Source organism: Corvus cornix, chromosome 9 (assembly GCF_000738735.6).
Source record: "Corvus cornix cornix isolate S_Up_H32 chromosome 9, ASM73873v5, whole genome shotgun sequence".
NCBI lineage: Eukaryota > Metazoa > Chordata > Aves > Passeriformes > Corvidae > Corvus > Corvus cornix.
In genome coordinates, this window is record NC_046339.1 from 7,648,804 (window position 1) to 7,665,999 (window position 17,196).

General features: G+C 46.2%; 1 long non-coding RNA gene across 1 annotated transcript; it reads right to left on the reverse strand.

Moving 5' to 3' along the window:
- Positions 1-2,847: 2,847 nt before the first annotated feature.
- On the reverse strand, positions 2,848-7,411 carry LOC120410468. Its single transcript, XR_005602654.1, has 3 exons — positions 7,261-7,411; positions 4,470-4,530; positions 2,848-4,167 (listed from the first exon to the last, which is right to left on the reverse strand). It is a non-coding gene; the product is annotated as an uncharacterized LOC120410468 (long non-coding RNA).
- Positions 7,412-17,196: the final 9,785 nt, after the last annotated feature.

A 17,196-nucleotide genomic window follows, 5' to 3' on the forward strand; every position in this document is an offset into this window, starting at 1 on the left:
CCCCGGTCGCCCTGGTGACAGAGCCTGGGGGAAACTACATAAATAAAATAAACCAAAACTTTTCCCGGAGCTGGCACATCGCAGGGAGAGGGGGATAACCTCGCGCCCACGCGTGTCGTTCGTGGGGCCGGGCTGCCTGAACCCCCGCCTGAAGCCGCGCTCGGGGTGGGGGCAGGGAGGGGTGGTGCAAAAGTGCCCGGGGACAGTTCGGGAGGGGGAAGGGAGCGCTGAACAGCCCCACACTTATCAATAACAAGATGTATAAATATCAAAGTGAAGGAGCCCGAGTAAGTCTTTCTAGAAGCGCGGAGGAAGCTTAAGCAGCTTTCTTTAATGGTGATTTGTAGCTCTGTAAGGGGCACGGATAGCAAATACCCTGCAGGTGCATGTTGTAACACTGCCATCCGGACTTTAATGTAGATTACTCTCCAACTCGTTTGATCGGTCCTTTGAAACCCTTTACAATTGCCTGTGACGAACCGCCAGTCTCAGGTTTTTTTTTTCTTTGAATAATGCCTTAAGGGTAAGTCCTCGGGGCTTTTAAAGATCTCCAGCACATTAAAAAAAAAAAACCAAAAAAACAACAAAACAAAAAAAAAAAAACAAGTGAGGTTTTTACTTTAGAGAGTGGGTCCATGTCTCTCAACTTGGGGCTGTTAACAGGCATCTTTTAAATCATTAATCACTTAATAACCATCAACTTTGGAAGGGAGATATGGGGATCTTCTAAAGACCTCCAAACATTTCTGTGGCATTTGGGAACATACTGGTTAAAATTTAGGAGGCACAGAGCCCATCCCTCCTGCTGAAGCCCTGGAGCTGGTGGGTCTCCTGTGTTTATGGACTCTCAGCTGGGTAAATCCGTGCTGAAGGCCTTTTCCCCGGCTATCGAGAACCCCCCGGGGTGGGTTTGGAGAGCAAATCCAAGGGTGGTGCAGGGGAGAAGCCGGGCCGGGGAGCTTCTCTGCTCCTCCCCGAACGTCCCGCATCCCGACCCTGCTCTGGGACCCACGCCCCTGCTGTGGTGGTGCCTTCTAGCAAAGAGTGAGAGGTTTTTGAGGGAGTTAAAAAAAAAAAAAAAAAAAAGCCTCGAAGACACAATAAATCCCTCAGATGTTTCCACTCTCACAGCAAATAACGTTTAACCTTTAATATTTATTCGTTACTATTAATTCAAAAAAATAATTACTGAACTTTTGGCCCTTCAACTTCCACAAGCGGCGCTTTGTTTCTCTAAAATAAACTTGGGAGAAGCGATCCCTCCGTATCAAACTAGGGATTTGAATTAAAGGCCTATTTGGGACACTTGAGACTACAAAGGGTTACACATAAATAAATGCCACATTTGCCTATTGCAAAAGTTTTCTCTGTCCTTTCTCAGTCACAACAGGGGAGGAAAAAGCCGTCGTTTATTATCTAGTGCTGGGCAGGAGCAGCCCCTCCAGAATGTGCTCTTAGATTTGGCCGGCAGAAGAGGCACTCTTTTTTTCCCCCCCTCAACAGCAGCTCCTTTTGTTCTCCAGATCTCTTTCCCAATTTCAAGCTTCACTTGCAGATCCTAAGTTTGTTTGTTAATGACGCTATTACCATCTGGCTCGTCCTACTTTCCAAAAGATATAAATCTCCCCAGTTTCATTGCCTACATTATCATCTAAGTGCCACCATAGCTGGAAGAAAAATATGCTTTCAAGGTTGCAAATTCTCTTGCACGGAGCAAGTTCCCCGGGCGCGGGGCTGCCGCCCGCCCCGCCGGGCTGCGGGCAGCTTGGGAGGGATGCGGCCAAATGGATTTCACCTTGCAGCGATGCTGGGAGAGGGGGAGACAGCACCATTTAAGTTTTCCACCAGAAACTTAAGTGAATTTTCCGCCCCCCCTCCCCGCCCCCCATCCCTCTTGGCCCCTTTTGTGGCTGTTTAATGCATCTGGCTACTTTGAACCGTTATCTTCCGCGGGGAGAGGAACGCCCGCCCGCCCGGCGGGGCGAGGGCAGGATGGGTCCTGCTCCTGGCAGGCTCCTGTTTGCCCTCACCCAGCGTGAACCCCCGTCTCTCTGACATAAGGACATATTCCATACGTGCGAATAAACCTTTCCCACAGGCGTCGTACAGTAAAGGGAAGAAAAGTTTGGTCTCCTCTTAGTGCAAAGCGGTTGCAGATCTGTGTGCGTTTAAGCATAAAGGGACGGGGGGAGGGCGAGAAGGGATGGGGGAGGGAGTTGGGTCGGTTTGTGTATGGGCTCCACAATGACTCTATTTATTCGCTGCAACCAGCCTGGGCAGATTGAATAGGCGAGAGAGAGACACTCAGCCTTCCCAACGCGTGGGCTTTGTGGGATCCAGTCCCCACTAGCAGATTTCGACTGCTAATTTCCCATTCTCAGGGGTCTCCTGCGAGGAGACACGGCCGTGCCCATCAACTACGGCTCCCCCAAACACTGTCCTTGTTTCTAGTCCTTAACCTCTCCGCGTACAAGTTTAACGTCAGGAGAAGTTTAATAATTTATCGGGTTTTGCTGGATCTTCGGCAATGTTATTGCGGACAAAAAAAAAAAAAAAAATAGCGCCAAATATTTTATTTGACTATATGTATATGCACGCACACACACACAATATTGTCAAGTGAGGGAAAAGATACTCCTTTAATACGGGAAAGAAACCCAGGGATTTTTTTTCCCGAGTGATCTGATTGTTATAAATAATTACGGATGAAAAGAAAACTCACTTATTATGCACTTCTAATACTGTGACTGCACAAGAGAGAAAGGGGGCCAAACCAGTGATTAATTAATATCGCACTGGCGTAGCTATTTTCTCGCGAAAGGCCTTTCCCCCCTCGCTGCTGCCGAGTTATCATTCCAGCTCGAGTCATGTGTAGCCAGGAAGGGATCTTGTTTATAAATTTATATGACGACCTTTTCTTTGTGTGTGCTCTAAAGTTGATATGGACAAATTGCAGAGGTATACAATTTAAGTAGATGCACTTTTAATCACCGATCATTAAAATGGTTATGTTAAATATACTCAATTACATGCATGACTTCACCCTAACAGTACTTTCTATTCTCCCAGCTGCTCACGTATTCCTTAACTATAGTCAGCAGAAGAAACTCGATTATGCTGAATCCATACATTTCTATGGATTTCATCAGCCTAATTAATGCTTCAGTGTGGTCCATGTGTCTGAATGGTCCCTTTGCTATTACTTGGGTAAGGAGGCAGTGCTGGAATGCAGAGGGTCTTTCTTTCAAAGATACCCATGGGGGTCACTCTAGGACTCTAATGGCAAAGGTAGCAAGTGTTAAATAGCAGAAACATGCAGAGAAAGGGAAGGCAGCGATGTAAAAAGGACATTGATACTGTAGGTATGCCCAACAGGTCAGTGATGATAATTAAAACGCTTAAAGAAGAAAAGGTAAATGGAAAGCTTCCACAATTCGCAGCATGCCTGGTTAAAAGCAAACGAACCAACGCAAAGAAACGCACCTCGCTGATCCTGACGGGGAAAAAAAAAAAAAAAAAGTTGACAGCAGATTTTTAGACTAAATAACTACTAGGGTAGCCTCTTCTGTGAGCACCGCGTTTGAATGCCCCGTCCCTTGTCTAATTTTCTCATTGTCGAAATGCAACATGTCAGGGAGAGGATGCCCGGCCGGGCAGAGCGGGCTCTCCCACGCTGCCGGTCCTGGCACCACCGGGGCTTCCTGCAGTCCCCCGTCACTGCAGATGCACGGGGAACTGGGGGAAGGAGTTCTCCCCCTCATCTCCTCAGCTTTCTTCCAAAACGAAGAAGCGATTAAAATGAAGGGGATGTTGCAGCCTTAGAGGAAACAGCCAATGGCTGCTTTTATAACGCATCTTCCCATCTTAACATTTAGCGGGATATAAAAGGCACGCGTCCTGCTATTCCAGCAACATTTTAATCGACGAGAAATACATCTAGATATTTTTTTTTCTGTTTTGTTCCCACCTGTTGTAGTAGAAGACCATCTGATCACACCTTTCTCTGGCTGCTGGGAGACGTGAGAGAAAATCAGAACTCTTTCTTGTCACCCCCTGCACTGCCAAAAAGGTGGTGTTGGAGCCCGCATCTCTTCCCTGTTTCTCCACCAAGCAATCGACAGCTCAATTGTCCTAACTTCGAGTCGGTGCCTCACTTCAGCCTTCATCCTTCAAGTGGAGAGAGAAAGCAGGGAAGATTTCAGATCTATAACCAAATTATAACCTAGGAACTTTATGCTTGTCATGCTAATTTAATGACTTTTATAGTAAGTGTAGACTTTCTGTCTTTTGAAATTAGCTCTTCAAAACGCTTTGTGTAATGACAGGCACTAGACATAAGAGACAAATGCACAAGCAATAGTGGGATAACAATCTGGCAAACACTGCACCATTTAGTATTAAAATGGAGAACAAAGTGCATTAAATTTCAGCGTAGATGTACATCACTCTCTGATGCTATTGGTGCACACCTGGGCTCCAGAGTGACCCGAGAGGGAGGTGTCCTCCAACAGCCGCCGTGCCTGGCTTCACCTGGAAAATGAGCAAATGCCAGATGTGGAGTGCAAAATAGTCCTTCACCTAGTGCCGAGTCCCTTTGCTTTCTGGCGGTGTTCACACGTGCCTGCATGCTGTAAACATCCTGATTTGGACAGGCTGGTTCTGCTGGGCCCGGCCTCCTGCTCGGTTTCCAGCGGGGGGGTGTGGGTGTACGCGCTGCGCTCGAAATGCAGGGCTCTGAACGTACACATCCCCTCCCTCCTTAAGAGCATTTCTGTGCTCCCATGCTACGAGTGGTCCAGAAATCTGTCCAAGAGATGATCTTGATAACAAAGGGAGGAGTAAACCTAAAGCTATAGGTGTACTACAATCTGGGCGACTCACTCATTGCCTATAATTGTAAATAAGGTAAGTTCACACGACGATCGAGTAACGAGGGAACAAGAGCCCCATTTTAATCAGGTGGTTATCTCTCCTTGGTGGAGATCAGAGCTCCATCGCTCCTGGCCTTCTCATTGTGCCCCCCTGCTGGAAATGACAGCTCCTTCAGAAATAACCAACTTGGTCCCTGGATGGGATTTCAGCTCTTTTGCACTACACATGTACCAATTGTCATTTTACAGCTACAGAGAAACCCCTAAATTATATAAGTGTATAAACTCGGCCTCATTAAATCCCTCCTTTTGGATAGCTTCAAGGTTGGAGAGTATATTACTGTAAGCCGGAGAAGACTTAAATTATATCCGAATGGGAATTGAAACGTAGTGGCACTTAGGCACACTTCTTGTCTCAGCTACAGAGGTTTTATTTTCCCCCTTTAGAGTCTTATAATATTACAAATGCAACAGTTTCCTTATGTCAAATCAAACTATCTCAAATCCTGCTTCTTGATTCAGCCTCTGGGGCCCTTTTTGGTGAGGACAAAACCACTAAGATATGATCAAACACCAAAGCCTGACCAAAGGGGAATTTATCGTTCATCTGAGACAGATTTCTAATTTGAAACTAAAGCCCTTCCTTTCCAGAAAGCATCTGAATATTCTGCGTGAGTTGTTTTCCCGCGCGTGCGTGCGGGTAAATCGGGGTGTGCAGAGGGACAGGAGGCCGAGGGCAGTGGTTACCCCGCGGCTCAGAGCCCACCCTGCCCACGGGTTGGTTTTTCCACCCAAGCCGATATAAAAATTGCCATTTCGATGGGAACCCGTGCCCAAGGGAGCTGCCGCTGCCGCCTCCGCTGCCACCCAGGGGCAGGGCCGGGCCGGGGGCTCTGCCCGGGGCCCTCCCCGTCCCCCGTCCCCCCGTTGGGCACCCCGAAACGGCTGCGCTGAGCCCCCTTTTAGGCGGCGCTGCCAGCTCCGGGAGAGGGGCACGGCCGCTGCGGGGATCGCCCAGCAGAGCCCCGCGCCAAGTCCCCCAAAGCTGGGTTTGTCGGGAGGGGGTCGCCTTCCCCCCTTCTCCAGCCCTCGCAAGAGGGTCAGTGGTTTAACCAGGCGTCACCAGGACTTCGTTTTATCCCCGGTCCACTGAAGCGTGTGGCTTTTAGTGACTGATGGCCGCTGTGGCTGTACGCGGCACAGTTGCTCTCACGGTGCGTGCTCCAGATGGGCACGTCCCGCAGGCTCGGGGCGGGGGGGCACGGCCGCTTTGGAAAGGCCACCGAGACACTGAGATTTGTTCTGGGTCAACCCTCCCCTAACGCCAAAGTTGGGAAACAACTTTCGCAGCGTGTGTCGGGAAGGGAGGGAGCGGCAGTGGAGCGGCAGCGGGTGCCGCGGTGCGGGGCGCCGGCACTCGGGGCTGCCGAGGCCGGGGGGCCACCGTGGCTGGGGGCTGTTCCCCCGCCCGCCCCGGCGCGTCGCCCCCGTCCCCCTTCCTCCCCGAGCCCCGGACGCGCAGACAGCACGTTTCCAAACTTTGAAATGCCAAATCACGTTACTGCTGTGGCAGGAGGCTGCTTTCGTATCTGTGACAGCTGAATTTTCCCCATCGATTATGTGACACTGCAGTTCATTTACACAGCTCAAAAGCTTAAAGACACTGGAGGAGCCCCCGGTTTAACCCGAAATCCTAACAGAAAGTGAATCAACTTTCTGGCCAGTGTTTAAACTGATAGATCGAAACTTAATTTGGAGAGACAGAAAGGGAGAGAAACGACAGCACGGATTTATCTTGCCCGGCGTCCTTCGCTGAAACTTTAGAAACTGCGGCGTGGAAAATCCAGGGCCGAGATGCTAATGAGGAGCAGCGCGTTGGGTGTCCAGGGATGTTATAGATTTCAGAACGCAAATTACAGCGCCTGACTTTTTGTGCGGGTGCGTGAAATAGGTGCGCGGCCCGAGACTGCCCGCGGCTGCCGGGTGGCACCGGGCTCCGGGGCGTCCCTGCCCGCGGGGTCGGGCAGCAGTTCCCGGCTGGGTAGGCCCCTCCCGGGCTGCCCATCCGGAACGCCCCGGGCCGGCCACCGGCAGGCAGGATGACTTGGGGAAGAGGGGGGTGCTGGGACGGTGGCATTTTCCTCTCTCCCATGGGGACGGGATCGTCCCCCTTGTGCTGCCGGGTCCTTCCCTGGGCTTCTTTCAGTGGGGGCTTTCCAGGAGCCAGCCCAGCGCTCGGTCCCTGCCGCTCCCTCCCCCGACCTCGCCGAGGTTTCATTACTTGCTGTTAGTGCCTGGAAACAATAAAGGATGTGGGACTGGGCTTTTATTGATTATTTGTCACCCTGTATTTGTCAGTTTCAATAACTTTTCCTGAAGTTTTACTTACGGGCACTTGAGCTTTCGGATTAGGCCAGCTCTGCGGATTGCAGTGAGGGGTAATTATCCGCTGGCCTGCTTCCCTGCAGCCGGAGAGAAAAGAGCATTAACGTATAGAATGGGCAGGATCCGGCCTGAGCCCCCCCTAAAGCGCTGCCCGGGCGAGAGGCGGGAGCAGCCAGGAGCAGCCGCTGCCCCGCCAGCTGCCCCCGGCCTCCCCGCCGCCCCCAGCCCCGGGGTGCAGCGAGCCCGGGCTCTGCCTCCCGGGGGCCGGAGCCGGGGGGGCTCCCCCAGGCCGTGGGAGCCCCCCTTCCTTGGGTTTGGAGGAGAGAGATCAGCCCTCAAGAGACGGTCCCGCTCTCGGGAGGGGGGACCCACGGCGCTGGGGCCCGAACCGGGGCTCTCGGCTGCGGCCAAATCCCCGGGATTCAATTAAAAAGCTGGCTCGCGCCGCTGGCGGGGAGGCGAAGCCGGGGGATTTGTATTATGAAGATCGACTCTTCAAAACTGCCCGCCTGGCAGCCCGGCCGCGCTCCCGCCGGCCGAGGGGATCCGGTTGCCCCGGGCGGCCCGGCCGGAGCCCCCGGGAGCGGCAGCAGAGCCGCGCCGGGGGCTAAGGGGACCTGTGGAAAGCGGGCGGGGCAGCGGCCCCTGCCTCTCTCGCAGTCTCTTCAGAGAGGGGGGTCAAACCTTCCTCGAGAGAAAAGACCTTATCCCTGGCCATCTTCCTCCTCTGATAAGTTTCCTACGTCTCCCAAGCGCTGGCCGCTGCTCCAGACGTGCTCCAAACATTGCAGGCACGCTAAAGGCGAGCATCATCGTTCCGCGGGCTGGCAGGGTGCCTATCGTGGCAAGTATAGCGTTTGATGTGCTGTATCTCATGCCACTGCAAGCTAAGAGACAAGTGAACACAGAGTACCCAGTTACACGGGATTTAATTACAGTGGAATGCATTCTCCATGCTGATTAGGAGCAAAATCAATCGGGGGCTTATTTGCCACAATGAACCAATAAAACCCCAATTTATTAAAGCAATAATCTCAGCCCCAAATGGTCTAAATATTATTGTTTCAATGGCATTGAGGGAATTCAGAGTGAAAATGTTACACAGAGAACATCAGGGAGTCCTACTCCATGAATTCAGTAAGAGTTTCTAACCCCATTCCAGGAGCTCACTTACTGGCTCAGAGATCTTGGAAGCAGGGGGCCAAGTTCCCCCATTTCAGGTCCAGGTGTCTGGGTTGCTGTAGTACCTACAAGGCAAGACACTCTGTGGTCTGCAGCTGTCTGTGCTGAGGCAAACGTGGTATACAGCTTCCCACTAGCTCTTAAGGATTTCCTGTTTTTCAGTGATTTATATGTGAAATTCCTAGAGGAGGGTAGGCCACACAAAGATCCCCAAGCTATAGGCCGACATAAAAGCCTTGTGACATTGTTAGAAAAACACCACACAACGTGCCAAAAAATTGCCGGGTAGGCATGAGGGAGAAAGGGATTCCCTCAGGAGGGTGCTGAGCACCAGGCTGGAGCACATGGGGAGAGTGGGGGACTGTAGTGCCGTGTCTTCCCCTCTCCCACGTGAAACCAGTCCCATGCTGTGCCACCCCGCAGTCTGCGGGGTGCTCCCCCGGGCACTCGGTGGGAGGCTGCCGGGGGTGCGGGAGAGGCAGCGCTGGTGGGCCAGCTCACCCTGGGAAATGCGGGGTCCACCATAGCTTAAAGTCTGTGACTCAGGAGATGCTGATTTTGCTTTACAGCTTTCTGTAACTCCAGTCATCTCTGTCCCAAACCGGAGAGGACCTCATTTCCTGCTCAGCGCTGTGCCAACCACAAGGTCTTTTCATAAGGCTGCCAGGGGTCCCTGGCTGCGGGAAGGACAGTCAGTGTTTGTCACCAGGGAATGAGCTGGCATCATAGCTCTAATCTGAGTCAACAACCTGGCTAGCCCTGAGCATGATTTCATAAATCATGGTATCTAATTGAAAGGCACATACTTACATATACAGGGTTGTTCAAAAAGAAAGCAAAAAAATAAAATAAAATTCAACGAACACTTCTTTTCTTCCCACTAGACTATTAATCAGTCACCTGATTGTTTCAATTTACATTATTTCATGCAGAGAAAAAAGAGAAAGCATAAAAACATCTTGTATAGCCATAACAAAAACACAAATGAAAAAAATTCATCTCCTAATGAGAGGCTTAGCCTTTTTCTAACACATCCTTAATAATAGTAAAACAATCTTTAAGTGTTTTTAATTTAAGTTGTTTTCATGTTTAATTCACTATTGCTAAATAATATTATCATACGTCTATGTATCTATTTAGCATTGAGGTATATGATATTTCAAAGCAATTGAATCAATTTTGAAAGGAAGAAGACTCCTGTACCATGCCTACATTCACTTTTTTTTAATGTTAGTTAACACACACACACTGGACTGCCTTTTTCTCATCCTTCCAGCAGAAATGAAAAATAAATCTGGAACAAGAGATCAGTTATGTTCTTTTTGCTTCCTACACCCCAACCTCCTGCTTTATTTTTGTATCCATAGGGTCTGTGTCATCTCCTCCCGTGAGAGGCAACTCAGCAGCCCGGTCCCCTCTGCCATCTCAGCACTGCCAGTGGAAAAGCCCAGGAGGAGCAGAGCAGTGGCTGTGCAGCAATTTGAATATCCATATTTAACTCTTCAAACAACAGAAGATACTTCAGAACCATGTGTGAGACAAAATGCCATTAAAGTTTCAATCATTAAACCTCTGTTTAGCTGTACTCCAGAAATGAGCAGTTCATAACAAGCAGGGAATACTGATTGACAGTTTGCCATCAGGAGCCCTTAAGTAGGATTTTTCCAGCTATAATGCAGTGTACTCTTCAGTGCTCCCTTTTGCAAGATGCTATTTCAAGTAGAGCAGCATAAGGAAAATTTACATAAAAGCTTTGTATGTAATATGTGGTTGCTCTGAAATTAAGAAGCACCAGTTTTCCCCTTATTGTTTTGGAAATGAAGAGTGCACTTTGTTTTCTTGTTTACTTAGCACGCTCTGTGATCCCTTGATGTGTTTCAAGTGTTTTCTGTCAGCATCACGAGACCTTGCTTACCTGCTGAATTTTATGTGTGAAGTGATAAGTGTTCAAAGTGCCTGAAAAAACCAGCACTAACGATGTCTGACAACTTTTGGGTTTTTTTTTGCTTTTTCCTCTTAAATAATATTTCAAGGTACATTAAATAGGTTATGCAGTCTCTTCTGAGAGACCAAAGCAATGTATTGCTGCATACTTAATGTTTCACCAAGCAGATAGTTTTTAAAAGGAAAAAAGATGAAGGCAGCATAGAATCTTTTCCCTGAGCCTTTTCTCAGCTTCATCTCAATTCAATAAGGAATGGTAGTAATTTGGAGAAAGATAAAGAAAGAAAAATAAATATTATTTCACAATAAACCTCTTAGTGTGTCACTTGTGATCACTGGCAGATACTAGAAATGCTTCTCATTAAATCCACTGAGCATTATTTTTTCAGAAGTTGAAATGTTTTTAGCCAAACTGTTTTCTCAATGTTCACATCAGATGTACCAGTTAGAGCCCGAGCAGCCCAAGAGAGAAGCAAACAATTAAAACTTTTATGTATTTGATTTTTGATAGACATCCCTGAGAGGTAGGTTTTAACTTTTTCTTTTTCTTCTTAATTTTTCGTCTTTTTTTTTTTTTTTTTTCAGTAAGAAGGATAAGCTTGGAGTGCCCAGTCACCGTGGTAACTGCCAGAAAAATTCTCCTGAAGTTTGAAGAGGTCAGCTAACGGGGTCAACAACTCTGGCCTCTCTCTGAGCTGGGCCTGCCAGGCTCCATCCTGCGGTTGGGGTGTTAGCGCAGGCTGAGCCCTGGGAGGTGGACCATTCCAGCTCTGATATAAATTTTTTGAGTCAGTTCACGGCCTGGACTCTCCAGGTGGCCTCCAAAATCGATTGTGACCTTGTGACCCAGTCTAACGGAGGCATAGCATCCAACCTAAGTAAGGATTTAGCCAGGAACGACAGCTTTCCACTGAGTGTTATTGGGGACAGTACAAACAATTTGGGAAGCAAGGAGGTAGGTATGAGGAGTAGAGGTCATTAAAAGCATATTAAAAAACAATTTAAAAAATCCTTTTTACTTGAAAGTTTTTATTTGCAGTAACTATTCCTTAAATATACCCTTTTGGTAACTATTTTTTCCTTCCATAACAACATTGTATCAAGTACTTCAGTGCATTAATATATGAAATACCATCACTTTGATTATCCCAAACCAAACTAACATTTTATCTACCTCTGGATTTTGAACTTGTAAATGAAGCTGACTGACATGTGTTAACCTAGATATCTGTGAAGTGTTTTTTTCCTTAATATCATACAAACTAGGAGACTGCTTATTAAAGTGGGCTATTTATTTTAGGTAGTAATTTCCCTAATATACACATTCTTTTTAGATTCAAAAGTCTCTTATGCCCTGTAATCTATTTTTAAACTGGGAAATTAGGTAACATTCAGAATAGTGTGGAATGAAAGTGTGAGAGTTTCACAGAGTTTTCCTTTGCTGATTTGCAGTACAAATAGAAAAGCCACAAAACTGATTATGTATTTTTATAGGAAAAAATTTGATCATGCTAAGATCGTATTCATAGATAATATGAAACAAACTATGTGGGGGAGGGAGAGGCTGTTGCAGCGTTTTCTTATTGAATCTAGAAACTTGCCCTTCTGAGCAAGTGGATTTGCTCTTTGGTTTTATTCCCACCGCTACAAAACCTCGTGCATCGCTCACGTGAGTAATTGGTAGTTGTCAGGTGAGTAAGTGGAACTACACTGAGGAACAAAGTCCAGTCTCTGAGCTGGAAAGTGCTATCAGATTTTAAGTGACTTTAAAACTGCTCTGAAGGAAGAAAATTGCTTTAATATTTGTTCCCAGTCTTAGAAAAATTGTGCAGTGAGAACCTTGCCCAAACACTTTCTGTGCTTGGCAGGGCATGGCTCTGACATCTTTCTTCCCAGCCCCTTCCCAGTCGAGAAGTTCCCCTGAGGCTGGAGGACCTGCACAGAGACAGGGCCATAAAATATAATTCTGGAAGAGCATCTGAGCTGTGCTAAACATCATTGTACTGCTGAGAAGTCCCACAGGTCACAACAGCAAGAATATCTAACTTTTACTTGCAGTAACACCTTACTCTGCAGAAAGTCCCCCAAAATCCATGGATATCTGTTGGCCAAGGTCCTGCCTCTTATAGAGTCATCATAATCTGCTCCAGTGGGAGCAGGTTTGAAGACCAGAAGGAGTAAGAAATGGGGCTGAATTTTGCCATAAAATAATTTAAGGCCCACACTTGAACATTCAGATATCCACAGTGACACTGCTTGATTCTATCCTGAATATGAATAATAGTTTGGGTTTGGTGGTGATTTTCTAACAGAGCTCTGCTGAAAAGAATTTATTCCCATTAGGAAGTGTCTTGATGCAGGGGAGTGCCTTCTGTGATTGAGTTTGGGAGGATGGAGCCTACAGCCCTTGGTGAGAACCAGAATATTTGCTTGTTTTTCAGAAAAAAAAATTAAAATAGGACTGTGAATAGCTGGAAGGTGAATCTTCAATATTTTCAAAAGCATTTGTGGAATTTTTAACGGATTTAAAAAAAATATATACTTACATCTGCTTTGTAATATCAGCACTCAGGGACCAAGTTCAACTTGAAAAACAAGGGATCACTTCTGAAAACAGGTAGAACTATTCCACTGGAACTTTTGGACCAGAATTGCCCCAAATTTGCCCTAAAGCCTCCAGCTTGGAATGAGGAATTGTTAGCAGAGGGAACAACAAGGAGATCTCAAGAGCTTGGACTTGCTGCAAATTCTTTAGCTTTGACTTCTGTAGATCCTATTGAATTTATAATCGGCTGCAAATCTACAAATGTCACTTGGAACAGGTCCTGGTCTCGCATGTTTTGTACCTCTTCACATTGCTCAGTTCATCCACATCCAAGGATGTGGAGTGCCTAGAGGTGCCTATGTTAGCAGTAGCTGCAGTGGGACAATTCTTCTTCTTCCCCATCAGTGCAGTGAAGTGCTCAGTCAGCTTCATTTGGGTTCTTGGTAAACTCTCTGAAGTGCAGGCTCTTTGGGTTTCAACAGAGGGATGTCTGTGAATGGGCTTAGTGCAGTGTTAGAGGTAAACCAACAGAATCACCAAAGTCTGTGGTGGTTCCCAGCCCCTGCCCTATGGACCACAGATGATCCATGAGGCCTTTGCAAATTCACTGCAGCTGGTCTGTGGAATTGTTTTACAAAGTAATGTTCATAGTCTTCAATTAAAATTTTTATGAGAAGAATATGTGGCTGTCTGCAAGAAAATCTGAGTTCTGAGGGTAATCTGCTACCTGAAAGCTCAGAGGATGTTTGCTCTACAGGAATATGTCGCAGCCCACAGGCCACGAGGTGTTAGGAGGTATTTTGTTAATGTTTTCAAATTAAACACATGCCCAGTTAAATGAATATATTACTCATGCAAACAAACAAAACAGCAAAAAAATCCACTTCAAAATAAAACAAAGAAAATAAAAGTAATAGATGGACACTGAAGCCTCAGCCTAGTTTGTGTTTGCTCCAAACCCCACATTCCCAGTGCCCTGCAGAGACAGAGAAGCTCTGCTTTAGAGAGCAGCATGTTGCCACAGCCTGGATCAGGGCTGGCAAAGGTCTCTGGGTTCTGGAGGAAGCAGGGAGGGCAGATGAGCACCGGGACTTAGAGGTGTGCTGACAAAAGGTCCTAAACAAGTGCTGTGCTTCCGTCTGCTTTTACTTCTTCCTCTCTGCCTTGAGAGTGTGTGGCTGGTGTCCAGAGGAAAAGTCAAACTAATTCTGATGCTTTTTCCTATTCTGGGTGCACTAATTCAGAGAAAACACTTATGGCAGCCTTTGTGGAAAGGTTACAATATAGGTTGATACTTTAGGAACTATAGGAAGTTCTTAATCCTTCCCTGCCTATGGGGTTGTCCTTTCTAGACCTGCTCTTGTCTCATCTTTTATAAGGATGTTTCCTTATGTTAAGGTTCCAAGAGCAACCAGACTTTGCCATTGTTCACAGCTATTTCTGTTTGTGGCTTAATGCACATCTAGTATTCTGTTTATGCTTTCACTGCTCTCCTACACAGCAGACTGTACCTACACACCAGCTTAGGTGACATCACTCTCAAAGCATTCATTTCTGTGGTTCTTTTTTTCTCCCTGATTAGTCTGTGCATCTTGATTTTGCATTAGCCTAGTTTATTACAGGTAACATGATAAAGTACATGGAACTTTATGCATTTAGTTGGTCATTTCATGGTCAGTTCTTGTTTGATAAACTTGCTTATAAAAAAGCTTTTAGGTGTTTTTTTTATAAAAACAAAACCCCTCTTACTACGTAAGAAGAAGGAATTCAGCCATGAGCAGAAAAAACTGAAACATAGATAATTTTGAATGTATAAAATTTAGCTTGATGTTAACAGGGGTTTAATTACTGGATTTTTTTTTTTTTATTGCTATTGCTATTCATAAAGACATCCATTGTTTTCTGCTTTGATTTATGTCCAGATCAGCCCCCTTCAGAACCCCATTTCTGGCAATCTCAGCAACACGTGGGGGCCTGGCAGCTTCTGCAGACATTGCCATCTTCTCTCACTGCTCCTTCTTCTGTGCTGTTCCACCAGCTCCACATCCTGTCATTCCTCAGGAGCCCTTAATGATGATGGCCTTTCCTCCATCATCTGCTCCATGGCCCTTCCAGAACCAGGGGATTTTGTCAAAGTTTTCAAACCAGTTTAGAAATAGATACTGAAATAAAGGCAGGTGATGTGACGGTGGGGTGATGTTGTGTTACTGCCTTCCTGTCCTGCATGGGAAGATTACAGACCTTCTCCAGCACTCAGCTCTATGGCCATACAATGAGAATAATAATAACACCATCTTTGCAAAGTGCTTTTATACCTGAAAGATTTGATGCAAATTAAAAGCTACATAGGTTTTGTCAAACCTAACTTTACCCAGCACTTCACCTTCTCCACTGCCCTCTCAGCTGCTCAAGATTTGCCAATAAGCCTTTTAGAGTCATTGCTTTTGCATCATACCTTGCAAAAAATTACATTTGGGCTTTTAAGCTACCCTTGTCTCATAACATACATAGCAGCCCTAATATATCCTTTTCCCACATGCATCCTAGCTTTCCTAAAAAAAGCACTCCAACGCTGAACAAACTACAAACAGCCTGATGATGCAGGGTGTGGAGAGCCCTGCAACCTTTGTGTGCTCAAGGCACAGCTTTATCCCAGCCATCAGTGGGACAGTACACATGGAAACGTGTGATCTATTCCTTCCCGAGCCCCAGTGATGCCTTGCTTTGCAGTTCCTCTCGCTGGTGAGTCGCTCTTGTAATTTCCAGTTATGTAACCCATCTCGTTTTGTGCATATGTGAATTTAACAGCTGTCAGTGTCAGCAGCGCCTGGGAGGGGTGTGTGTCTTTTTTTTTTTTTTTTTTTTTTTTGGCAAGCTGGCATTACTCATCAGTCTCATGGTAGTTTTGTTTGAAAAATGCTTGTGTTAGAAAAAGTGGATTTATCAGCTCAGCACTGTACGGTGCTAGCATGCAGCTCAACAAAAGACAAGTGCTCATTTCAGTAACGCTTGCAGCATTTCATGGGGCCCCCAAATAGGCTGAACAAGGCTTCTCTGGCAACTAACCCCAAGTACAGTGGGAAACTATTAAAGTGGCAGTGTCACTGCTCGGAAAAGGGATTTGGTCTTCTTCTATCATTTATTGATGCAGTTGTTTGTTGTTTTCTTTTTTTTTTAAATTAAAGACTGTGAACTGCATTAGAAATCTCCCTGAATATTGGAGAAAAAAGAGAGCTTACTGAAAATTTGTGGTCCTAGAAGTGATTTTTTTCTCATGCTTTCTTGGAGTGTAGATCAAACTGTCAATCTGCCCTTCCCAAAGTGGATCTGTTTTATGGGGAAAAATAAGATACTTGCAGCTTTTCAAGTAATACTATAAAGTCAGTGGTGCTGCAGCCTTTCAGGGAGAATTCATTCTCTGTTCAAATCAGTTTATTTTCAGAATGATTTGCTGCACTTACACTTTCTTTTGTAGCTGCTTTTCCAGAATGCAAATACAACCTGGAGAGTTTTCTGTATTTAATCGAATGTGTCAGGTGGTTAAAATCATGTTTTAAAATCAGCATTACATACTGCAACAGTGTCAAACCCTTTGTTCACATTTATTTAAAACAAATGTATTTTTCAGTATTTATTTATTTATTCTCTATGTTTACACTTCACACAGATGGTAAAGATAAACCAGTGGGTTTAATTTTTGCTGAAAAATTGCCTTTTACATTTTTAGGTTCTCATATCCTGGCAAGATGCTACAAACCCCATGCGACAAAGATCAGAGGGAAATACTTATTTGAAGAAACCTCTGTCATTAGCTGTGCTGTAAGTTTTATGAAAGGTTCAATTTCATAAAATGCAAATTCTGGATTAATTGTTCCTCTGCAAGCCTTAATGGTCTCTGAGCTGCATAGTTAATCTACTATCTGCCTTTACTCATGCATCCAGCAGAAGTTAGAGCTGAGTAGAACACATCTTCACACATCAGTTACATCTATTTTAACTTTTCTTTTAACAATTACCTGTGAGTGTTTACCATAACTTGCATCCAGGCAAATGGATTTGGACTTGCACTCTCTTAAGGCTGCACAACAGCCAAGCACATCCCCCCTTGGGACACCCACCCACAAAAACCTTTCCGTGGGTTCACCTCCCGTGTGTGGATGTGCTCCAGATGCAGCCGTGGCTGGGTGGGCGGAAGGGGTGGATGCAATTCCTGTGTCATCTGCTGTTTCTCCTTGGAGAGAGGTGGCTACAGGGAACTGTCTGCTTTCC